The sequence below is a fragment of the Callospermophilus lateralis genome, unplaced genomic scaffold (genome assembly GCF_048772815.1).
Source record: "Callospermophilus lateralis isolate mCalLat2 unplaced genomic scaffold, mCalLat2.hap1 Scaffold_196, whole genome shotgun sequence".
Taxonomy (NCBI): domain Eukaryota; kingdom Metazoa; phylum Chordata; class Mammalia; order Rodentia; family Sciuridae; genus Callospermophilus; species Callospermophilus lateralis.
Window position 1 is genome coordinate 1,154,208 of NW_027512968.1, and position 26,479 is coordinate 1,180,686.

The window sequence follows — 26,479 nt, forward strand, 5'->3', positions numbered from 1 at the left end:
CAGACAGGGGTATACCACTATTCATAGTTGCATTAATCAGAATAAGGAAAAAAAAAGTGGGAACAGCTCAAATGTCCATCAGCAAATGAAAGGATAAGTTCAACATGGTAAATACATGCAATGGAAAATTAGCCTTAAAAAAATTAAAAAGGATTCGGACACACGCTGCAACATGATCAACCCTGAAAACATCACATCAAAGTGAATAAGGCAGACCTAAGAACAAATATAACATGATTCCATCAAGCCCCTAGAGTGGGCAAACTCATAGAGACATAAAGTAGGAGAGAGGAGGAGGGGAGAATGGGGAGTTACCACCGTTTAAAGGGGACAGAGTTTCTGCTTGGATGATGAATAAGGCTACAGATTGATAATAGTGATTGTTGCATAACACTGTGAATTTACTTAATGCCAGTGAATCACACTTATAAATGGCTAAAAGGTTTTATATTATGTATGATTTATCACAAAGTTTTAAAATAGGGGAAATTACAAAAAAAAAAAATCAATTTGGACAGAAGAAGGAACTTCTGAGATTTTCTATACCCAAAGGAAAACCTATGGATGATACACAATGGAGAAGAACAGTCTCATCAATGAATAGTGATAGGTGTGTTAATGAGCTTTATTATGGTGATCACTTTGCAATGTTTATTATTTCAAATATCAAGTTGTTTATCTTATATATATATATACTTCTTATTTGTGAAAAACAAACAAAAACTGCTAGGGATGACTGAAGTCTATTTTCAACCTCAAACTCTTAAGTTTCAAAATCAGTCATGTGCTGTAGCAGAGATTTCTAAACTGAGAAGTTAATCTCCCTGTTGGGAAAAGTCTTTTAAGCCTTTCCAAAATAAATAGGCTCTTCAAGACTGTTCCTGATCTCTGCGTCTAGTGCCTCCCACAGCACTGGCACCTGGCACACAGGTGAGCTAAATATTGGTGAATGAACTGACCTTTCAAAATGAAACCACTTCCATGAAGAGTTCAAGTTATACGAGTAAAAGGTAAAAAGTAAGCAAACATCCAGTTAACCCTGGTCAGATGTTATCTGGGCTACAGTTAACCTCTTTGAGATAATCTATGGTTCTTATTGATTTTCCATCTCCTTTGGCCATTTCACCAATGATACAGGGGGTTGGAGAAAAGAACTCTTAAAAATAATCAGTTCTATGAACTGATAGGATTCCCGATTCATTAATAAACATCACTAAACAATTTATTTTATGTGCTATATAACATTTGTTATACAGTTATGACAGGTTCAGAGAAAGTGACCCAGAAGGGTTTCAAAGCAGCAGCACTGAAAAAATAAATGCTTTAAAAAGTCATGGTTATGTCATGGGAGGACTGTCCATCAGTGTAATTCCCCTGTTGAAGGCCCTGAAGGACAAGGGTGTTGCTTTAACTGATGGAGAACATCTTGCAGAACCACCTACTAACTACATGGAAATAAAAAGAAAATCATTCTTAAAGTTTCTTGCACACATCTTTTTCTGGCCAGATATGGAAGCACCCAGCTTGATCATTCACACTTAGCTGCAAATGACTTGTTTATTGCTTCTAATCAAATCCAGCTTTCCTTGGTGGTGATTTATCATCTATTGTGAATTTTCAAGCTGATCTCTGAAGGCAACTGAAGCAAGGCTTCTGCAAATGGTTCTAGCAATGGCAGGACCACTTCATGGGGTGGTGCCTGCTGATGGTGGGCTAAAAACTCAGGTATATCACCTGAGTGCCCAGGGACATGTTTTGCCTCTTAAGGTTGAGGTTCTTGGAGAATATCCATGGCCCACTTTTAACTCTCTATAGCTCATCATAGAGAGTTGATTCTCCACAAATATGTTACAAATTTGTTACTCAGTTGATCTTATCCTAAGCTCCCAACAAGAAGAGTTTAGCTTCAGACAAGAAGAGCTCAGCTGCAATCAAAAGGCTAGAATGTCCTTGTTGATTAGACAGTTGGCATAGAGGTGATGTGACTGAATCATTTGTTTCTCTAAGCTCCAGGATCAGGTCCCTAACCATTTCCCTTCCCACATAACCATGTTGGATGATGCTAATAACACTATCACTTCTCTGCTTTCTTTATCCCTGGTTCAGCATCTTTGGGTCCAGAAATATTTAAAAACATTTGAAAAAACTTCATGTACTCTGAAAATGGGCAGACTTTTTCCTCTTAACATTATCCCTTAAACACTGCATAACTACTGTTTATGTAGCACTTACATTGTAATTATAAGTAATCCAGAGATGATTTGAAGTATGTAAGGGGATATTCTATGCAAATACTATGCCATTTTACATAAGGGACTTGAGGATCCAGAGATTTTGGTGTCTGTGTGTGCACGCATGGGGAGGGGTGGCCAAGGGAGGCTGTCCTGGCACCAATTCTCCATAGATACCAAGAAGACTATACCTACATTATCACTAAGTAAATAGTTCTTCTTTTTTACCTCCCATGTTGCTGGGGATTGATCCCAGGACCCTGAGCACGCTAGGCAAGTGCTCTATTACTGAGCTACATCCTACCCCCAATTATTCCTGTAATTGAAAAATAGAATGATTCTGATAGATACTTACCTCTCTCAGTGTTGGCTTGCCAATGAAAAAGTCTGTGTTTTTGCTGCTTTTTGGTGGGTTGAACTTGGGATTCAGAAAAGCACATCCATTTGCAATAGCCTCCAGGGGAGCTGGGCCCTCATATGGGAACCCAAGTCCAACAAACAACTGGAAGACAGAAAAACATGCATATATAAACACATTAGTCAGGACTGGCCTCCCTGGCTCACAGGGGGCTACACTGTGGTCCATTCCTGTGAATGCCTCAGACACTCTGGAAGGGTCCCAGATCCTAGGGGGTGGGGTGGGGCAAAAAGAAGGGGCTTGTTCCAATATCTGAAAAACATCACCAGGGACTTTTAAAACCCTTGTGAAGTGGCTCAGCTTACGGTATTCTTCTTCTCTCTGCTAAAAAAAGTAAGAAAATAAGTGTTGGGAGGGGGGTTGAGGGTGGCTAGAGTATTAAAAGAAAAACAACAACAACAAAAACCAAGGCCCTACAATCATCTTTCTGTAACTCACCAGGAGACATGACTGAAAAAACACTTGCTTAACTAAACAGAAGGTTTCTTCATTGAAGCAGCAAACAACAGGCCCTTTCAGGGATGCTGGGCAGAGGGACAGAAAGGTCACTTGGCGGTTTGATTACAGTTCAAATGGAACTGCTTTAAAACAATGGTAGGTCAGTAAACACAGGTTTTCATAATGGGGTTTTCACTGGGGGACACCAACATCTTGGTTTTACTTTCCTCTGGGTGGGGGAAGAAGGTACTCAGTTGCTAAATCTGCACGGCAATGAATGTTCCTGCTCCAGCAAGCAAGCCACATGTTTCCCCCAAGGCAGACAATAGATGGCAGCAGAAACACGCTCTCTCAAAGTCTTAGGAACAACCACAGCAGCAGGGAGACACTGTGACAAAGGGGACGTGCTGCTACAGTTCAGTGGATCTGATTCCTGGGTCCAAAAATGAGATAATATCTCAGACAAATGCCTCACTCTGCATAATGTTCATGCAAGAATACTGCACACTGCTGGAGGGCTGGAGGTAGGTGACGGTGAGGTACAAGCCTGAGTTTAGTGAGGCCTGTGTTCTTCCTACCCACATCACAGAGTCAATTCTGAAATCTCTCCAGTTCCCAAGAGGCATGTCAAGTGATAAAGCCCAGGTGGGCCCCAGGGCAGTGCTTCCTTTCATCTTCATGGTGAGAAACACCCACAGAAGGTCCTGAGAGTGGAGGAGTCTGCTGAGCTGGATTTATCTGTATGTGTGGTTCTCCCGTCCCTAGGCTCTCTCCTCAGCTCCCCCACCCCATGCAGCTGTTTTAAATGAGCAATCACTGAGATGTTTCTGCTGGAAAGCACCGGGTCCAAGCTGCTGGATTCCCTGTGCATTCCTGGAAGACAAAGGATGCATGTGTCTGGCACTCAACACAAGGGCTGCACAGAGAGCAGTCCACATGTGACACTGGAGAATCATGCAGATCCCTAAGGAGTTTTGGAGCAAAACACCTGAAGTTTCAGGTTTTCTGAAGAAACTCCCTATCCTATTAATTTTTGTATAGACAGGGCACTTAACCTTTCTTTTTTTTTGCTGAAGAAATAACCTTTCATTTTCTGTAAACCTTGAGATCACACAGCCAGGGACATCCATGAGGGAGAAAGGGAGGTGGGGTGAACAGAAGGTTCAGGAGGCCTTCAGAACTCCTACTGCTGGCTGTGTCATTTCCCCTTGGAAGGAAGAGTCCCTGGAGGTCATAGGGTGAGGGTGAGGGCCTGGAAGCTGCAGCATAGAGGGAAATCTCTATTCCACTCTCCTGCTCTGGATTTCATTCTTGGTGCAGAGTGAACAGAAGTCAGATTCTCAGAGAGAACTGTTGAATACAGAGTGTGGCCCGGCACTGTGGCCCAGAGGTGGAAGAGGCCTGACAGCAGAAGAAATGCAAATAAATATTGGGATGTACTAATGCTCCAGGACATTCTCCAGGCTCTCTCCTCAGCCCCCCCAACCCCATGCAGCTGTTTTAAATGAGCAATCATTGAGACATTTCTGCTGGAAAGAGGCCTTATTGAGCATGAAGAATCCAGGGTTTCCATCATTAAGGCTTTTGACTTCTGTGATCTCCTCTTCCTATCACACTTTAGGAAGAATGTGCCAAAACTCTCCAGGAAAAAATAGATGACATCCATCAGGCCATGATTGGACAGAGCACAGCATAGAACACCTGGGCCTTTTTGATTAAAAGCAGTACTAAAAGATGCAGACTAGGTTTTCATGGGTTTAGTCAGAGACCCAGCACCCACAGTGGTTCCTGACCTTTGGAAATTGAGGCCTGCCATGAAATGCCAATACCCTTATCAACCCTAAACTGTCAATAACAACTTTGGAGGAAATGGAAGAAGCACAATGCTTTTCTATTTCAATGGAAAATCTTGGAGGAAAATTTAATTAGCTCCTTCAGATCAACCAATCTGAACCTATTAATTAAAAGAATTTGAGGCTGTGGCTTAATGGACTTGAATATAACCTAGGTTTAATTATATCTGAATAACGATTTGCACCAACTCTTCTGCCTTGCTGGGACCAGAATATCTCAGTGCGAAGAAAAAAAACACTTTGGGCTACCTCTCCCAAGCCTATTTAGAAGGAAGCTTGAGCAAATACCACATAATTTCTTGGCAATGGGTTTTCCTGTCACACTAATTAAGACTGCAGAAAATGCATGATTTGGAAACACCAAATAATAGTTTTCTGTCACTTCTGTCAATAAGCAAGTATTTTCTTGCTTCCTGTCTACTCATTACTTGTGACATTATGCTGGAGCAGATATATTAAGGTCAAACAGCACATCTGAGAGTTGAACGACAACAGGATAGGCACAGAAAATTCACCACTTCTAGCTGGAAACTTTGGCATGCTTACAGCCTTGCCACAAACCAGTACCTTAACTGTAACAAATTGTTTTGGCCCTAATCTCCACTCCCCAGTCCTTGCACCTACTTGCAGACTTACTTAGCATGGATGAAAGAGAGAAAGAGACAGAAGTAGGACAGCATTCAAGCACTGGGGATAACCTTCTCAGGAGAAAACTGTCCATATTTTATTTAAACTGCATCTGGCCCTCAGAAGCCCAGAATCTAACAAGGATATTTCAGGTGACAGAACATCTCCATGGCTGCAACTCTAACCCCATCAGTGAGTGTTCCTAAACAGAGGGATGACATGCTCTAAAATTAAATTGTGAACTAATGCTAAGAGAAAAAGGGCAGATGAAGCACCATTTGCCTTCTTCACAGCATAGGGTGGAAACATTCCAACACAGAGACCAGCAAAATTTTTCCTCTCAGAATTTTTCTCTGTGTGAAAGGAGAAATGGAATTATTTCAAACCCATAAGTGGGGCACTCAACAAAGATTCCTTCAAACATGGACAAAGGCAGTTCTTATGATAACTGCATGGTTTTGGTCAGTTTTAGTCACTTTCTTTTTTTGGGTGGTGGTGCTGAGGATGGAAGTCAGTGTCAGCCTCCTAGGCAAGGGCTCTACCACTGTGCTATACTCCCAGCCCAGTTCTAGTCACTTTTGATGGGGCACATCAAGAATAATCCAAAATCTGGTATACTCAACATACACTTTTCTGATGATAATTAGCCGTGCTGAGGTGGCTCAGGAGGGAGTTGAGCAATGAAGTAACCTTGAGTTACCCAATAAATTGGTTATGACACAAAGTAGCAATTAACAGTACAAGCTTGGGAGTCAAGGAGAACAGGGTTCAAGTCCTGACACCGTCATTTCATACTTCCATAACTGTGACAAGTTGCCTGTCTGTGGATTCTCTGAGGCTCATGCATAATCTATTTTCTTCAGGGTTGGGACCTTCTCAAGTGCAAAATGGGGACAACAACATTGTTTTATCTCATGGGGTTGCTGTGAGGATTATGTGAAATATTTCACAGAAAAATTCAATATTCCAAAACTTGGTACTCTATAAACATTTACTAAGTAGTGGCCCAAGTTCATATACCGCTACAGTGTCACACATCTGCACATCATGGGCTAGCATCAGTAGTTGGGGTTTAGTTGTATGGAAGTTGTGCTTGTAGCATCATGTCAGCACCCAAAAAGTTTTGGATTGCAACATTTTGGATGAGGGATATTTGGCCTGTATCCAGTACCTTCTATAAGCCAGGTGTTCTTCTAGGCATTGGAAATATACCCACAAAGAGAACAAGCAAAACCTCTGGTGCAAAGTTCATGGTGCTACATGATGGCCTGGTTCCAGTGGTGGTGGAACCTCAAGTCCTGATTCTGAGAGAGGTTTCAAAACCCATCCAAGCTGTATAAGAAAAGTCATAGCTGAATGAATGTCTATTTGGCAGAGGGTGGGGAGTCAGGCATGAAGACAGGATAGGATGTGGCAGCCCGTTTGCCAAATCTGTCCAGGCCTCTATGTGAGCTGGCATGGTGGGGAACACAGGATCACCATGGTTTACCAAGGCTTGGAGGGGAAAAGAAATAAAGTCTGGGTAGAGAAGGGTACAGGTATAGCATGAGCACTAGTAGCAGCTTCACCTGGCAGGCCACAGTCAGAGATGTTCTGACTGCAGAAAGGAAGGTATCTTGTCTGGCTCCTACGTCAGAACTGCAGACACCCTTGCATCCCAGTGTTAAATGTGAATACCCTATTTAATATCACAAATGTAATAGGAAGCTTCCTGAAGCAAGAAGAGGAAGGTGGACATGAAGAGGTTACGATTAGGAAGGTGAAGAAAGAAAATATATTACAAGAGATGGAGATTTACATCAAAATTAAAAACATGCTACTCTAGCGAATCCTGATTTGCTGACCTCAACTGATCTCTTGGAGTTTGCTGGACTGAATGACTTGTCTGTGGTCCTTTGATAAATAATTCATTCATCCAAATTTTTATCATTTTCTCTAGATTCTCATCTCTTTCAGTGTTTCATTAATTCCTCCTGTCTTTCCAGATTCCCTGAAGCAAGAGTCTGCTGGAGATGCCTGGGCCCCTAATGGCATGCCAGGACAAATTATGCTGAGCAGAGGGTTTCCTGGGCTTGGTGCAGAGATTCAAAGAGGGCTCATAAAGAAAAATAATGAGTCTAGAGCTGATTAAACATCAATCATTCCTTCAAACCTCTCGAGGAGCTCAGGCTTGTTCCCTCTCCAGTATTGAGGCTGAAGACCTTGTGAATCTACTTTATTCCACAGTCCTCAGCAGCTCTACGTCTCCACTTCCAAGGTGGATTGGAATAAGTTGCTTTTAAATTGCTCAGAGACACAGAGGAAGGAGTTGGAAGCAGAAAGGGTTATAAATGCAAAGGCTGACCGGCCTTCCATGTCACTACTGCAGAGGCCAAGATCCATTCATTTTAGTGCATGAGGGTGTGTTCTGGGTGTGAGGAGAATCTCAGTGATACACTGCCTTAGCCTCATCCTATTTGCTAACTGTTTGAGCCATAGTTCCACTTGGAGTATTTTAATATATTCTTTTCAGATAAGCAGGCACTATGTAATGGGCTCAGGGACATGCTCAGAAGTTACCCATTTTTCAAGGATGAATACATGTCCCTCATGCTAAAATTCAAGCTGTCCTCCTTGGCTGTTGGCCACTCTGACATCGTGGCTGGGGTTTTATGGGCCTCTTCTTGTTCTCTCCTGGACATCAGGGACCTCAGTTTTGGCCTATTTCCTATTCTATGACAGGGTAAGTGGATGGTAAGTAAGTAAGGGTTCTTTTAAAATTTGCAAGGCTGAGCAAGACATTCATGAGGCTGGGTTAATAGAAGTGTGTGAGACAGTAAAGACATGCTCCTGAAAACCAGCTCTGGCAAATGTTATTTTAAAGGAGCTTGAACTTTTTCCACAACCTGATGTGGAGAAAAGTAAAATGAGGCAAATAGCAAAAAATAGCACTGCTGTTAAAGGGCCCGGACATCCTGATGATTCTAAAATATCAACGTAAGACAGGAGGTGATGGGAAGCAAATGGTAAAACGGGACACACGTCATTCCTGGAGGGCTTCAAATAATCATCTGATTACAGGTGACCTTACAAGGAAATAATATCTTCATTAAAACAAGGACTTAAAGAACTGACAGAATATTTTGTTCATGCTATTGCACAAATAACTTGAAGGTTGAAAGGATAAAATATATTTACAAATGAAGAAACTGAAGCAGAGGAGATAGATACTCTTTGATAGGTTGGTTTCCATTGAGTTTGGGTGTTTATGAGGCTGGTTCATCAACAGCCTAGCAGAGATTTCATTTGCAATTAAAACAATCACGAGTTAGAGTGACCTCCTCAACTTGACCTCAATTTACCATAGGCATGTCCAGCTCTCCAGAGTTAACAACCCTACTAGCACTGTCTACCTCTTAAAGCTGTTGTGAGATTCCAAGAGGATAGCACATATGAATGTACCTTCTAAATAAGATCAGCGATGGCTAACATGCTACAAAAGTTTATTTGTTCAACCTCTCTGCCCTATCTTGAATATAAAAGCAAAGTGAGCCAAGGACCAGAGTTAAGAAATCCACCCGTGATAATAAACTTCTCTATGCTTTAGGAAACACTAGTGGAGGGATCTGCTTGTTTTGTTCACTGTTGCATTCCTTGCACAATGCCTGGTATATACTAGTTGTTCAATAAGTATATGCAAAATTCATAAAAAAAACTTATTAGTAAATATAAGAAAGCATATCAAATAAATTAAAGGGCTTTCACAGCCAACTCTGTTATTCACAAGCTACCTAACTTCATGTGATACTTTAATGCAGGAATATAGAAAGGGCATAGCCCACAAAGCCCCAGACCATTATGCTCTAGTGTAGTACAATAACACTCAGTGGCTCCCCAACTATCTATGTGCAGTGTCTGCATGCCTCTTTCTGTGACCATTGACCCTTATTTCCTGTTGTATTTAATCATCTACTATTTTCCAATACTTTCTAGACAGGTTGCTTTCTAGTTTTCTCCTGAATATGCCATTGGCACCTTGGCTACCTGATTCTGTCTCTTTATATGGTTCAATAGTAGGTGTATCCATACCCCAGCAATCTCTTATATCTGTGATGATGATTTCTCTGCTCCCTGAGGCAGCAGGGATTTTTCTTCCATATGAACCTCTTCTTTTTTTTTTCTGGTGTCCAGGACATACTTGCTAAATGAGGAGGTATGAGGAAAAGCTGGTTAGGGACCCAATTTGATTCGTTGAACACAGATAACAGAGTGAAGAGTTCATTAACCCTGGCTTACTGTGAAGAGGCTCCTATTCTAGCAGAAGGACTGTCCTTTAAGATAGAGCCTTACCTTTCCCATGTTTGGCCCTACTCCCAGCCCCTGGCTTATTGCCTATCACAGAGAAGATCCTCTGTAATTTTTTTTTATTATAAAGTTTCCTGACTTCCCCACTTATTTTTAGTTAGTTCAGGAATTGTGCAAATAACAATTTTTGAAAAAAAATTAATTGCATTATTTTTTTGCCAAAATCAATTAACAAACAGTAGCAACCTCCTTTCCCTATTCACTAATTTTTTTAGTGACAGCTGCTAGGAAACTACTGCCCAATCAAGGCCTAAAGAGCTATTGCATTGTTAGAAAGAAAACAAGAAAGAATCTGATCGCATTTTTAATGCCAAGGGAAACAAACCTGTAAAGAGCAACTCTGGTCAATGTTTACAAATCTACTGAAAACTCACCTTGGTTTCTCGGAGAAGAAATTGCAGGTCTCGTCCACTGAGTATGCCATGGTTTTTCACGTAACTGGAAATATTCTTTGTGCTGGAGCCATAAACTGTTGCATGCACTTCCATATATGTGTGGATGATGTCCAAATAGATCTTTCTATTCTAAAACGAGGGCACAAGCAGAAAGCATTTCTTGTTTTATTTGCTTAACAACCTGTCTGGAAGGATGGAGCTTCTAAGAGCTAGAGGCCTCAGGGGTGGACATTCTTATCGTGGAAATGGCAGTAGTTTGGCAATCCAAATTCTGGACTTTCTTTTTTAAGGTTAAAAATAGTCATATTGCTACTGTATAACTATGCAAGAAATACACTATATTAGAACACATTACTGAGTACCAATGACAACTCATTGCCACTCTTTGGAAGTATCGTCCTCACTTTGTAAATTACCAGGGATCCTCAAGTTGCTTTTGGCTCATCCTCTTTATGGGGGAGAGAGTTTGGAGATGGAAGACCCAGAGAAGCCAGAAGATTGGACTGGAATGTTTATCCGGAGATGCTAAGCTGTCCCCAAGGAATACAAACATCCCCAGCTCTTGCCAATATTTCTAGTGATGATTAACTCATGTTGTTGGAACTGGATCCCACTTAATTCTCGTCATGGGGAGAGAAGAGTTTCCCACAATATGTATCGATTGACTCAGTAGCTGGAGAGAGAAGAATATCCAGGTAGGCAAAAGTAAAAAAAGGGATAAATGGAAACTCTGGTAAGACCAGAAACATTCAAGAGTAGTTTTACTTTTTATTCTAGAAGCAAAACCAAGCCCCCCTTTTTTTTGTATTTGTAGGAACTGGATTTGAAGCATATTTTCTGAATCAAAACCACCTATAAAGTGGAAACCAGATCACTTTTTCTTCCTCTTCGTGTTTCCGTGTGACTAAGTTGTGCAAGCTGGATTTTGTACAGCTTGGTTGTTTGGTGTTTTATTTATTTATTTGAAAGCTGAAAAATTCAAGTTCTGTAATGTTTTCCAGTTGTATGAAGGTGGGACAAGGCTTTCCCATTCTAAGCCTGTTTCAGACACTTGAGGCAAGTCTATTAATAGAAAGTTCTGTGACTCAAACCCATAAGGGACACAGGGTGTGACAACAGTAGCCATGGAGCACAGGGAAGAGGAGGCAGGCTCTGAATGCAGCCAGTCACAATTTGCCCTCTGCCACTCACTGCCCTCGTGACTATAACACAGGACTCTCAGTCTAGGGGAAAACTTTCAAATCATATATCAGAAATATTCATGAAGGATACAACAGCAAGTCCACATTCTCTATTTTACAGATCAGGATGACTTAGCATCAAGCAAGCTACTCCCTGAAGACTAACATATAAATAACATGAACGCTTGAGCTGCAAGTTTAATTCCAGGTGAAGTTTGGTGAGGCTGCTGGGCATAGTGATGAGGAACCATTTATAAATCACAGCTTCCCACTTGGGAGTTTGAGCCATGCTTAGGGCCATCTACCTGGGAAAGGTTAATTGGAGGGGCTCTGGGATATGGTTCTTATGGTAGACATGTTTGGTAACTCTTGCCTCACACAACCTCTTCTCAGGGACCCTGCCTCCTCCCCTGCTAATGGAACTGGGGGACCCAGGGATGGTGTGGTAGGCTGAAGCAGATGAAGAAAGTCAGAATCCTGACTCAGAGGGATTCCTGACAGATGGTGATAGACATTATAGCAAAAAGGTCATTCAGTGTTGGAATCTGTGAGGTCATAGACCAGGGAACAGGCCCCGAGGAAGCCAGAGGCCAATTGTGGTGTGGGAAAAGAATCAAGTAAGTACTAAAGGGAAGGAGTGGGTAGGCACGGGCAGATGGTAATGAGAGGGACTGCACTGAGACATCCCAGTGAGAGAAAGGAGGAAAAGGAGGGAGAGAGGGGAATAGAGAGGAAGAAGGGGCAAAGGGGAAGGGGGAGATGAAGGAGGAGGAGGAGGAGGAGAAGATAAAAGCAAGAGATGGAGAGAAAACTAGGGCCCACCCACGAGCAGGCATTCCCTATTCTAAGTGTGCCAGGTCTTTCTGGACACTTTAAACAGCAGCAGCTACCCAAACTCTTCCTGGACCCCACCCTACATTTTTAGCTACTGAGGGCTGATTCCAATCACACAAAAGGAGGCCTCTCAGGACATCCTGCTGGCCTTGAGTCAGAGATTGGGGGTGGGGACAGGCATCTCTCCCTTATAAAAAGGAGACACCGCCCCATGAAAAGTCAGCTGCTAAATAGTGAGGGTGGACCACAGGCCCCAGGTAAGACCTGCAGCAAGCTACAGGCAGAATAGGGAATGGTCCATCTGCTTCCCACCCTGCAGAAAACCATTCATGGCAGACTTAAGAGTAGAGTTCCCAGAGTAAATGTCTGTGAAAGAAATGATACACTAGGTTACATATGTACTGTCAGCAAATCCCAGGAAAGGTTGGGGCACCTTGAAGCATAACAAGGTGGCAAGTTTGGGCAAATAGAAAGAAGTCTACATAAAGGCTAATAAAGTCTTTGAACTCTTTAACACTAAGGCATGGTGCAGTCAGAAAGCAGGAATTATATTCAGAGAGGATTTATAGAATCTCACAAATGAGAAAATCCCCATGGATGATTGGAGGGAAAACTGTCTCAAGTATAACTCTAACCTTTGAAGCTGACATGGTAATTAGTTAACTCAGCCTTGGTTCTCTTGCTGACACTTGTCAGAGTTTGGTAGAAATCTCGTGAGTCTGAACCACACTATTTATTCCAGGTAAAGGTGCCACTGAAGTTTCTTAAACCAAACTATTATAATGCCTGAAGTGAACGCTCATGAGATGCTCAAGGAACCCAACAAGGCATTTCCAGCTCAGGTCTCTTTCCTGAATTTCAAGTCCAAATATCTCATGGCATTCTGAAATTTTCCATCTGTTATGCTGTAGTTGCTTCCAACTTAACAGGTCTAAAAGAGGACCCATCACCTAACCTGAGCAGTATCCTTGTATCTGCCCCTGAGTTCAGTGACCAGCATTAATCTCCCTACCAATACCTGGACCATAATCATTATTCCTCACTCCAATTCCTGCCAATATGTGCATCAAATCAATCACAAAGTTCTGCTGATGCTGCCTGTAGAATGTCAAGTTGGTCTCTTTCCAGGCCCTGATTGTTCATCTGGATTGTGCCACAATTAATATAAGCAGCACCTTACCACATACTTCCCTGTAGCTCAAAAGGGGATGTAACTTGTCTGTGGTTTCTGCAAGAGAGCAACAGTATGGGGACCCATTGTGAAACAATCTATATGGCTGGATGCAACTTTTGTATATTCTTAACCCTACAAAGCAATATTATGCATGTGGGTAATGTTCACACTTATGGACATTTGTAGCTGAAGTACAAAAACATGTAGGAGGATGATTGGAACTAAATTCCAGATACTGATTACAGAGGAGAGATGATCTACAGAAGCAGATGGAGCTTCAGTGTTATTTGTAATATATCATTTCCATGTTTAAAAATACTGTAAGTACTAACACCAACAAATCTGGGTGGTACTTGGATGTCTGCTATGATTCAGATGTGTTTCCCCAAGGTGATGTGTTAGAAATTCATATATTAATGGTATTTGGAGGTGGGCCTTTGGGAGGTAATTAGGATTAGATGAGGTCATGACGGTGAAGCCCCCAGATGACATTAGTGGTCTTATGAGAAGAAGCGAGGCCTGAGCTGGCACACTTGCTCTGTCTCCCCAGGGGATGTCCTCCTCTATATTATGATGAAGCATGAGGCCCTCACCAAGCCCCCAGAAGATGCCAGCATCGCGCTCTTGGACTTCTCAGTCTCCAGAATCATGAGCCAAAAAAAGTCTGTTCTTTATAAATTATCCAAACTAAAATATTTTATTATGCTAAGAGAAAATGGACTAAGACAATGCCTTGGTTTTTAAAGACTTCTGTATATTTCACAATGGAATTTTATTCAGCCATAAAGTAAAAAGAAATCATGGCATTTGCAGGAAAATGGATGGAACAAGTGGCCATCATGTTAAGTAAAATAAGTCAAACTCAGAAGGTCAAGGGTCATATGTTTTCTCTCAAATGTGAAAGCTGGACAGAAAAAGAAAAAGAAAGGTGGGGGTGGATCTCAGGGAATGAAAATCAAAGGGAGATCAGTAAAGGAAAGGAACCAGGGAGTGGAAGGGAGAGAGGGAGGCAGGGGGAGGGGGGAAGTGCTGGGGCGTGATACTGGCCAAATTATATTGTTACCTTGTGTGCATGTACAAATACACAACAACAAATCCCATCAATATGTACAATTATAGTACACCAGTAAAAAATGTGGAAAAGACATTTGTATATTTGATATAGTTCACATGTAAAATGTAAAAATTTAAAACACATGTGATCATGAATAAACCAAACACAGTATGTCCAAGACTCTAAGGCCTCACCACTGTCACCACACTGTAAGGCTTAGTTCCTGGCATCAAGGGGTTCAAGGGATCCCCTTTTATCTTCAGTGTGTGATGTGTACTCTACCCTTTGTGTTTAAGGGCTGAGGTTTCTTAAATTAAGTGTGTCCCTGCTTGCCTTTCCTCAACTCATGGGAAGGCCCAAAGAGGCGGGTGATATACAGGGATGGGGGCATCTTCTAGCATATACCCCCTTCCTTTCCCTTGTTTTGGTCATCCAGGCTTAGATGGAAAATCCAAGTCCCATTGATCAAAGAAGTGGGTTGAAATCACTCTAGGAAGCTTTCCTTCTCTGACTTAAGGGGCCAAAGTTAAAAAAAAAAAAAAAAGCTTAGTCCCAATGATCTGCCACCTACTAATTCCTGAGATCTAGTCAGAAAGGGCTTGCACTGAGGATCACACTACAGCAAGCCACCACCCATCTTAGAGGCAGGGGAAATGCTGCTACCACGTTCCAGCTGAGTGACTTGCAGCCCCCTAATATTTTCAGTCCCTAGTTCAATTTAAATTCCCATTAAAAACAACGGATCTAACTGATTAAAATTTAAATCTACCTAACCTCATCTGGGGGCAGGAGATGCAAAGGGAAAAGAGAGCCCTGATGGAGTCAACGAGCACCGCAGTCGCGTGTCTTTGGCTGTTTATGGCTATAGCTGGGGGCAGGCACATTTGCAGAACTTGTAGGATGATATTTAGAGCCAGGATGGAGAGATTTAGGAAAACAATTCAATCTAAGCAACACTGGTAAGCGCTGCAGCAGGGGAGGCAGGATGCAGAACTTGAGAGGCAGAAGCTCTGTGTCTAACTTCTCTTTCATCTGGGAGTATAGACTTGACCTCTGGAAATGGCAGTATTTTGAGCTTTAGATTGGAGTATGGATGGCATGTATTTTTCCTCAGTAATACCCCTGTTCCCCACTGCAAACACACATAGCCTCTTCTACTTCATTTCTACACATCCATGTAGCACCTGGTGACCTGCCATTAACAACAACAACAACAACAAAAGAATTTACAGCCCTGCCCCAAGTTTGTTTGTCTAGTGGAAAGTACCTGGTAAGTCTGAGCCAGGGGAATTCTCCCTGGGACGTGCCAGGCAGTATGGAGAGTCAAGACCTCTCCAGGCAATAGAAATTGGACTGCAAAACTGGGCTGTGGAGGCAAGGGCAGATCCTACCCTGCGGAGACCAGACTCAAAGAAAAATGAAGCCCTCACACATACAAGGCCAAGTGGGAGAGAGTTTGTGGCCCTGAAAGGCTTCTGGTCTGCAGAACCAGTTAATTCTGAGCCCTGCTGCATCCTTGCCCTCCATCAGGGTTCCAAGAGTCAGCACATCCTGGCTATGGTCCAGGCCAGGGAAGTTGGGCTGCCATTTCCAGCACAAAGAATCTGAGAAGGACACTTGTGATCAGGAGCTTCCTGGAGTTTCAATCACTTTTAAAGTAGTAGCTTCCACCTCCTTCCCCACAAATTAAGAAACTGGTCTATTACATGGTTTTACAACTATAGATGCTCCTTGACTTACAATGGGGCTACGTCCTGGTAAGCACAGCTTAAGAAATGATATGGTAAATCACAAGTGTATTTAATACTCCAATGAACCAAGTCGAACTGTAAGTTGGGGCCATGTGTGTACAATAATGCATCACGTTTTCCTTAAGAAACAAGGCCATAGAATAAGCACATCTAGACTGAAAATAGACATACAAGTCCTTTACTAGTGCTGCGATATTCCTTCTTAAAAGATTATGTGTGGACTTGTCCACTGTACTGAGTGGCCATCTTGTGCATCTTCTGCTGCTCCCGGTCTCCTCCTTTCACTCTGCACCTGTCCCATCCTGTTGTCACTTCTGTAAGCTAAGTTCCATTGTGCATGATGACACACATACATTATGAGCCTTCCCTGATTTCCCCAGCTGCCTGCTCTTTCTCTTTCTCTTTCTCAGTCAGTGCTCACATCAGCCAGGCTAGGAAGAAGCCACAAGGTGGAATGGTGGGACATGGGGGTTTAGTTTACTGTGAGGTAAACCAAGGCCAATGGCACATTGGGCAGAGCAGGGCAAATAAGCCCACTTCTTTTATGTCACCTAGACGATGCTAAGGCAGAGATCTTTATAAACCTCCAGGAGTCCAGTATCCACTGTGCCCCCATGTCTGTATGGCTCTTGGTAAAACAGAGGAACAGCGTGGTTACACACTCCATCACATCTTCTCACACTTTTCCTTTGCCACAGTAAAATATGGTAGTCTCTCTTTATCTATGAGGGATAGTTCCAAGAACCCCAGTGGATGCCTGAAGCTGCAGATAGAAAGGGAACCTACATATACTGTGTTCTTTCCTATATATAGGAACTTATGATCAATTTTAATTAATAAGTTAGGCACAATGAGAGACAATAGCTTACAATAAAAGAAAATAATGATAACAACATATGGTCATAAAAGTCATCCAACACTTAGAAACTGGTTGTTTCTGGAATTTTCCACTTACTATTTTAAGGACACAGTGTAACACAGTTAAAAGAATTTATGGACAGCAATCCTAGAGAGGAGGGGCTACTGTGTGTGAGTCTGCCTCAAGCCCTACTTCCTAGAAGGTAAGATACTATTTCCAAACTCTAGCTCCTTCAATCCACCTTCTAGTTTCTCAAATGAAAATTTTGCTCTCCTATAGAAATGGTTCTAAAGGTCCCTCCGGTCATTTGGATAAAAGACTCCTTTCTGAACTCTATACACAAGTCCCCTCACAATCTGGGCTTCTTTCCTGAAAGCTCTCCAACTTTTCCTTCTATGGTTTATTTCTTCTCTATTTCCTTCTATGGTTTATTTCCTTCTGGTCATTCCCAGCCTCTCTTGCACCTGGTACCATTGTCTTTGCCTGCAATGCCCCTCCTTCCTCTTTATTTTTCTCCTGGATAGACTTCTTCATCCTCATCCTTGACAAGTCTGATTTCCTGCATTCACCCAAGTGAATTTCACTGCTACCAGCTCTGTATCTTCAAGATCTTCTTGCTTGATCTCTGGGCAACACAGTCCCTGGAGGTTCCCACCCAGGTGGAACTGTGGACTTCTAAAGAGCAGGACACGAACTCAGCAGAGACCTGATACTGAGCAAGCACTCATACATGATGATTAAGAAGGATAGAGGATGCCCAGACCACAAAGCATTTATGGATTTATAGAAAAGACAGTCTTAGGTAAGGCCTAGTTCCTGATACACACTAAGGATCTGTTCAACTTCCCAGGTGGGGGTCAGGAGCCATGTCCTTCCACTTAAATAAGGAGTTCAAGTTCAGGACCATCTAGACTTATTTTTAATAAAAAATAAAAGGAGAATTATGAACCTTAGAAGGTACACTGTACAATTGATTCACCTTCCTTTTAACATAGCTACTAAGAATAAGGTTCTCTCAAATGCAAATCAAAACTACTCTGAGATATCATCTTCCTCTTGTCAGAATGGCAGCTATTATGAAGACAAACAACAATAAGTGTTGGTGAGGATGTGGGGAGAAAAGGTACACGCATACGTTGCTGACGGGACTGCAAATTGGTGTAGCCAATATGGAAAGCAGGATGGAGATTCCTTGAAAAACTGGGAATGAAACCACCATTTAACCCAGCTATCCCTCTCCTCAAACTACACCCAACGGACTTAAAAACAGCATACTATAGAAAAAATAGCCACATCAATGTTTATGGCACATAATTCACAATAGCTAAACAGTAGAACAAACCTAGATGCCCTTCAATAGATAAATGGGTAAAGAAAATGTGGCATATATACACAATGGAACATTACTCAGCAATAAAAGAGAATAAAATCATGGCATTTGCAGGTAAATGGATGGTATTGGAGAAGATAATGCTAAGTGAAGTTAGCCAATCCCCCCAAACCAAATGCCAAATGTTTTCTCTGATATAAGGAGGCTGATTCATAGTGAGATAGGGAGAAGAAGCATGGGAGGAATAGACAAACACTAGATAGGGCAGAGGAGTGGGAGGGGAAGGGAGAGGACATGGAGTTAGGAATGATGGTGGAATGAGATGGATATCATTATACAAAGTACATGTATGGAGACACGAATTAATGTGAATATACTTTATATACAACCAGAGATATGAAAAAATGTGCTGTATATGTATAATAAGAATTATAATACATTGTGCTGTCATATATAAAAAAATCAATAAAAAACAAAAACAAAAGATAAAGGAAAATGATCCAAAAAAAAAAAGAATAAGGTTTTCTCTCATAGGAATTTTGAGGTAAAAAGAAAGAAGAGAGGTGCAAAGGGAGACAAAAGGAGACAACCTCATCTGCCTGCTCCTGAAGGCTAAAATTCAACAAGGATGAAAAAGTGTTTTATTCCAAGATTAGAGGTAAGCTCTAAAATGAAAATCTCTGTGAATTTCAGCACTGAAGCAGAAATAATTTACATTGCAGAATAATTTAAAGTCTGTGCAGTTCTTGGCTCATTTATCTCATGTAACCCCCTGAGAGAAAGGTGTGTATGTATGGGGGAGGGGGAGCATTCCTTGCTGTATCTCATTCAAGTCTTGAGGGTTCCAGAAGATCTTCAGAAGCCAAGGATCTCAAAGGCTACCCCACCTGCCCTCCTCCTCCCCACATTCTTTCTTTAGGCAAAGAAATGGTGCTCAGTTCTGACAGCAGGAGTAACAAGGGGAATTCTGCTCTTTTGCCACTGGCCTGGCCTGTGGTCTACCTGTGGGCAATAAAAAGAAAGAATTCTGCTGCTTATGATACACTTGTTGAGTGTTTCTAATCCCCAAATCTGAAATTTAAAAGGCTCAAAAAAAATCCAGATTTTGTAGCATTTCAAGTTTCAAATTTTCAGATTTAGGATGCTCAATCAGGAAAGCCTATGCAAATATTTCAAAATCAAAAACTCTCTGAAATTCTGGTCATAAGCATTTAAGATGCTAAATAGAGCCACATTTGAAACCCAGGCGATTTAAGTAAAAGGCTGAATGCAAAGTCAATTCCTATAAATTACATGCCTGAGTTTTCTTTGGGACCAAGGAGCAGCAAAGAGACGTCTGAGCTATCTGTGACTTGGGTTTCCATTAACCATTGGAACTGATGAGTGGTTTAAATGAGATTGGATATTTGAGGTGTCCGTCTTAGAGTGGGGGCTCAATGATGCTTCATTCTCTCTACCACCCAGAGACCCCCCAAAACAAGGGCACCTCTTTCACCACAATGGTCCTGTCCATTCCAGGCAATAGTGCAGTGTCAGACATATAACAAGCAGTCACAGGGATACTATAAGGGGTCAGTCATTCTGATGGCTTCACTTCCTACATGATTAACCAAAAATGATCTGTAGATCACACATAATGAGGGCAAAAGTGGAGGTTTCTAAATCTGTAATTCAGTGGGATCTGGCCACTGAGACAACCCTAAGAAGAAGGAATGAAGGAAGGAAGAAAGAATGCCACTTATTAAGACAGGGCTGGGGCTGGGGCTGAGCAGTGGAGCGCTAGGCTAGCATGAGCATGGCCCTGGGTTCGATCCTCAGCACCATATAAAAATAAAGAAAATGAAGGTATTGTGTCCAGCTACAACTAATTTTTTTTTTTCTAACACCGTTCTGCATCTGATGCTGCAATTCACCAGGTAACTAAAAAGATGAGGCATTTTACTTTATTTCCTTGTGAGATCTGTCAAACTTCTAATGTTGAAAATAGATAGAAAAAAGAATTGGCTCTTTCAATAGGATAACTAGAACAAAAGTCACTGGGGCATATGCTGATCAAGTTGAGAAGCCAAATAAGGATATCCCTCTAGGTTATCTTATCACCCGCTAGAGAAATCTGGCATATGATATGGGAAATTATCAATCTTCAGGGTTCAATGAAGTAAGAAAACAGGGAGAGAGGAGAGAGGGGAAGGGGAAATGGGGGAGAGACATAAAACGAAAAAATAAACCAAAACCAGACCAGCAAACCCCAACAATGACTGAGGTATTATCTAGGATTTAAAATACTAGATGGGAATTAATTGAAGGAATTAATTGGCTTTGGAAACCATCTCTGCCAATTTCACATTAACAATTATAGTGGGTATACTGACTCCATATACACCAGCTCCCAATTTATTTTTTTATTATTTTTTTAAAGAGAGAGTGAGAGAGGGAGAGAGAGAGAGAGAGAGAGAGAGAGAGAGAGAGAGAGAGAGAGAATTTTTAATATTTACTATTTAGTTTTCGGCGTACACAACATCTTTGTTTGTATGTGGTGTTAAGGATCGAACCTGGGACCCGGGCCGCACGCATGCCAGGCGAGCGTGCTACCACTTGAGCCACATCCCCAACCACCAGCTCACAATTTAAATGCAAACACAAGCATCATATCCAGAGATAAACAGGTAAGGGGAAATGTGCTTTCCATTAAAAAAAAGTGAGGTAAAGGGCATGCTAATTAGCTTGATTTGGTCTTTTACAATATATGAGTGTATCAAAACATTGTGTTGCACAAACTTAGACAATTTCTATTTTTCAATTTTAAAAAAAAGCATCAAGGGAACTGTTGAATTTCTAAATTACCAGAAGTCAAAGGATCTAAAGTTAAATCAGATTTGGTGAGCAAGAACCATACATTGATTTTAATTCTAAAATGGAACCAAAAGTCCACTTATAATGTCCAAGGCTAAGTGACAGGCCACAACTATCTTCAAATAATGATGACATTGAAAACCATAAATGTATCAGTTATGTTGATTGCCTGTCTTCCATTTCTAGGCTCTGCTCTAAGTACTTTCTCATAGAAACGAGAATCCTCACAATACACTCAAGGTAAGGTCTTTCAAAACCAAACAAAAATTAAAACTAATAGTTACTAAAGGAAGAACCCCAGGCATGAAGAAGTTGAGTCACTTTCCCAAAATCACAAAACATAGAAAACAGGAGAAATGGAAGCTGAAGTTCAGTTATGAGGCTCTAAGGCAGTAAGTAATCCTATTGAAGTGACCATCACAGTGAAACTTTTGAACTCTTATAAGGTAACTTGATGATGCTTTGATTAAAAAAAATTTTTTAAAGTCCTGGTTCAGGGTTATTTTTAGAATAAAACTTAAAAAAGAGGTTCCTAGCACTCTCCCAAGAGAAACCATCTCTATCCTTCCTGGATCATTCTTCCTCTCCCATCTGACTCTTAGGATGAGCACACAGCATGATGGAAAGAAAATGAGTTCTCAGTAGTTGACAATAGATGATTATGACAGATGTTCAAGAAGTGCTCACTTAGAATTTGCCTAAACAAAAGGGAAAACCTGATCATCTTCAGAAAAGAGTGATTGAGTAATGAATTCCCATTCCACACTTTGTGACTATAAGAATCATGTCCTGAAAGGAAACACTCTGTCTCCAAAGTAAGTACAGATGACCCATGCAGAGCCAAATCTGTCCAGCAGTCCTTTCAATTTTGCTTCAGAACCTTGCTTTTCTTTCCTTTCAGCTCCCCTGGGAACTGGGAGTGGGCAGTGGTCTCAAAGGAAGGGAACAGGTCATGAATAATTGCAGTACCTTTCTAGCAGGTCCCCCCCACTTTCGTACTGTGGATTGAACCTAGGGACACTAAACCACTGAGCAACAACCCCAGACCTTTTATTTTTTATGAGACAGGGTCTCATAGGGCCTCCCTAAGTTGTTGAAGCTGGCTTTGAACATATGATCTTCCTGCCTCAGCATCCTGAATTGCTGGGATTACAGGAATGTACCACTGCACCTGGCTTTTCAGTGGTCTTTATTGCACTCCGACAGCTTTCCAGCTCCTGCCTCAGAGATGGAGAGGAAGTTGAAGTGGGAATGTAAAATCCTCTATTCTGTCCTCAGTCCTCTCCTTCTTGGGAAGGTGTGAAATTGGCTTGGTTTGTCAATCATAGTGCACAGTTGGATTCTGGCTATATTCTATCACAGGGAAAGGGGAAGAAAACTTGAAAATTAAATTGAATGAGAAGCCTCTCCCTCGGGGCAGGAAAAGTACTTCTAATTGACTTCTCACTGGAGTGAAGGTTAATTTGTAGACCCAAGCCTTAACCCCCTACAGAAGGAAATGATAACTTAGGCCACAGGCCACCCAAGTCACAAATAAGAAACACACAGAGATAACCAGTAGTCAGACGGCCCCTGGCATATGCCTATAATCCCAGCAACTCAGGAGGCTGAGGCAGGAGATTGCAAGTTCCAGGCCAGCTTCAGCAATTTAGCAACACCCTGTCTCAACATTGAAAAAAGGGGTAGATGTGGGCCTGGAGATGTAACTCAGTGGTAGAGGTTCAGTCTTCAGTAGAATAAAAACATAAAAATAAAAATGTATTTGCTAGCAGCCCGCTAATGAGGCAAAGCACAAGCCCAACTCTTGAACTTTTAATTTCCAAGAGGTTCTAAACTCATTTATTCTGGGGTTCTCATGATGGCCACAGAGTGGCCATTGAACAACTTGTCAAAAAATTTTTTTAAAAAGTCTGTGGGACTGGAAGTATAGCTCAGTGATAGAGCATATGAGAAGCCCTGGGTTCAATCCCCTGCACTATACAAAAAAAGTCTGATTTAAATGTACTAAAGAAAGAGGGAATGATCAAAAAAGAGAGGCAAACTCCATAGAATGCAGGGATACATGCTGGCACGCTGAATACCAATACTGACCTGACTTCTGTAATCAAAAGAGGTCTGCTCCTGTCACCTTATGAAGCAGAAAAGAAAGGCACCTGAATCCCACTAAGAGACCCAAGTGGTGGGAATATGAGGTTAAGGGATCATTCAATAAGCTGGTCCTACCAAGCTAACCTTCATATGCAGGAGAAATGTGGATTCAAAATGCCCATAAGAACACAAGTTACTCTGAAGGGGGGACTTTTGTGACCCTTACACAGACCAGGTTTCAGAAGTCAGGGAGAGGCCTGGGGTTGTGGCTCAGAGGTAGAGCACTCACCTAGCACGAGTGAGGCCCTGGGTTCAACACTCAGCACCACATAGAAATAAATAAATAAAGATATTGTGTCCAACTACAACTAAAAAATAAATATTAAAAGAAAAGAAGTCAGGGAGATAAGGATAATTCACCCTAACCATAAAATCTATAACAAGAGGACCCAATTAGCACTGTGACAAGCATGGGCCAAAATGACCTAACATTGTCCTGGACCTTTACCATGCACAGTGAGGACTTAGAAGACTGATATCATTCTGTTGTCAGTCAAAAGTCAAGAGGTAGACATGGGTGGGACTCTCTGGAAACTCTCCTTGGACCCTCAATGAAACTTGAGGGAAGGAGGGGCATTTTGTTCGTCTCCTCTTTGAGAGGACTCACTCTCTCCTTGAGAGTGTCCCCTTTTCCTATCCCTTCAATGAAAGTATGCCTAGTACTCTTGAGAGACATGTCTGATGTGATTGAAAGAGCCAGCAAGAAAGGACCACTCTAGTGGCCTCAGCTCTACAATGGGAACTTGCCCTGTAACATCACAATGAAAACTATGGCAAACACATTTAATTTAGCTTCAAAACTGGAGTCATTTTCCATGGAGCACCGGGGAGCTATTAATGTTGGCTAAATGGCAATATCAACAGCACACAAAAATAGGATAGGATGAAAGAGAAATGGCAGCAGAAAGCCCACTGAGCTGCATTCTCTGAAACTGGTCTTCATCTGTTTCATCAGCCCTGAGGGCTGGCCTGGCCATCAGTGGGGTAAGGAGAAGTAGCAGGGTTTGGTCCCCTAGAGGTTCTTCCCCTTCAGCTGCTTCTGTATAGACCTTAACACCTCTCCACTCCTTGACTTTCCTAAAGGTGAAATGAAGATCACTGAAGCCTATAGCAAATCCAGTGTGGTCTGGAAAATGCTCTGCAATCCTTATTTAAAACAAACAAACAAACAAACAAAGCTTCTATTTAAATTCAAGGGTGCAATAACAGAAGTAAGAGAAGGCAAAAGTAACTAATTCAACCTTTAAGAAAATGGCTAACTCTGGCCACATGACAAGAAGCTCAGTATCACTAAAAAAGGAAATGCAAACCAAAACCACAATGAGTTTTATCACTCACATCCATAGAGATGGCTACTATCGAAAACACAGAAGGTACCATGTATTGGTGAAGATGTGGAGAATCTGGAACCCTTGTTTTTGGTGGCAATGTAAAGGGTATGACTGTCATAGAAAACAATACAGCAGGTCCTCAAGAAATGAAAAATAGAATTATTGAATCATCCTGTAATTCCATTTCTGGGTATATACTTTCCAAAGAACTAAAAACAAGGTATTCAAGAGAAAATTATACACCCAGGCTCAAAGCAGCATTATTCACAAAAGCCAAATGGAGAAGCAACCCAAGCATTCACAGATAGGTGGATAAATAAGCAAATGGTAGTATATAAACACAGTGGCATATGGTTCAGTCTTAAAATGGAAAAAACTCTAACACATACTACAACTTAAAGATTAGTGAAGTGAGCCAGATGCAAATTATACGATTTTGTTTTTAGGGGGTAACTAGAATAGTCAAGTTCAAAGAGACAGAAAGTAGAATGATGACTGCTAGATGCTAGGGGACAGAGGTGTGGCATTAGTGCTAACTAGGTACAGAGTTTAAGTTGTGCAAGATGAAAATGATTCTGGAGATGGGTGGCGCTGATGTTTGCACAATACTGTGGAAGTACTCAATGCCACTGAATTGGTCTTAAACGTGGTTCAGAGGGTAGATCTCACATTACCTGTTTTTCACAATAGGAAAAATTGAAGGAAAAAGTGAACAGCTCACTCAAGCCTCTTTTTCTACTAATGAAAAAAAAAATCTTTTGAGAGGTGGGGAGAATAATGACAAAAAGACCATAGTTCCTCCATATAAAAACAACACTACACATTTTGAAACTTTTCAAATTCCAGGCTCAGCCACAAAACAGTTTAACCACACACATGCACCCCGCCAGGAGCCACAGGAAGTGAGCTACTTACCTACCTCACTGAGGTAAATAAAAAATGAGCAGGTGGACCCATCCACTCCATAGTCTGCGTAGCAGCGATCCGAGCGCCACATATCTTTCATCCACTGAAATGACAAGCACACACATGAACACCTTTCAGCTCTCCATTCCCTGGGCTCCTACCCATCTGCTGAGAGAAGGAGGGGGTATAAAGGGTGATAGCAGGGTGAATGGTTCAAACCATAGCTTAACAACAGAGCAAGTGGTTGCTGAGCCACGATGACCAGATGTTCAACACCTGGAGCACCCACAGGAAGACACTGGCTTCAGCTAGGCCACAGCTGTAGAGTGAGGCCAGGAGAGGCCATGCCTAGCAGAGTTTTATCAAGGCCAAATGCACATCTTCTGGAAACTAGGGTTTCACCAGTGCCTGAAACACAGAGTGTGGGCAGGTGGGCCTGAGTGCAATTTGAGCATTGGGGAGCACCTGCTCCAAAGGAGATCAGCAAGTGCTTGCCAGGTTGGTCTCACAGTCATAACTGCAGACCTAAACTGAAACTTCTCCCTGAAAGTTACTGGGCAGGCTATATAATTTTCTTTTTAACTATAGACTTTATGTTTTAGAGCAGTTTTAGGTTCACAGCAAAAGTGAGTGGACGGTACAGAGCTTCTATGCACCCTTCTCCACAACACAGCACTCCCATCAACATCCTGCATTAGAGTGTTACATTTGCTATAATCAGTGACCTACATGAACACATCAATATCAACTCA

At 41.8% G+C, this 26,479-nt stretch overlaps 1 pseudogene; it reads right to left on the reverse strand.

Moving 5' to 3' along the window:
* LOC143640362 (alpha-1,6-mannosylglycoprotein 6-beta-N-acetylglucosaminyltransferase A-like) overlaps positions 1 to 26,479 on the reverse strand; it is a 97,802-nt pseudogene that overhangs the window by 30,524 nt on the left and 40,799 nt on the right.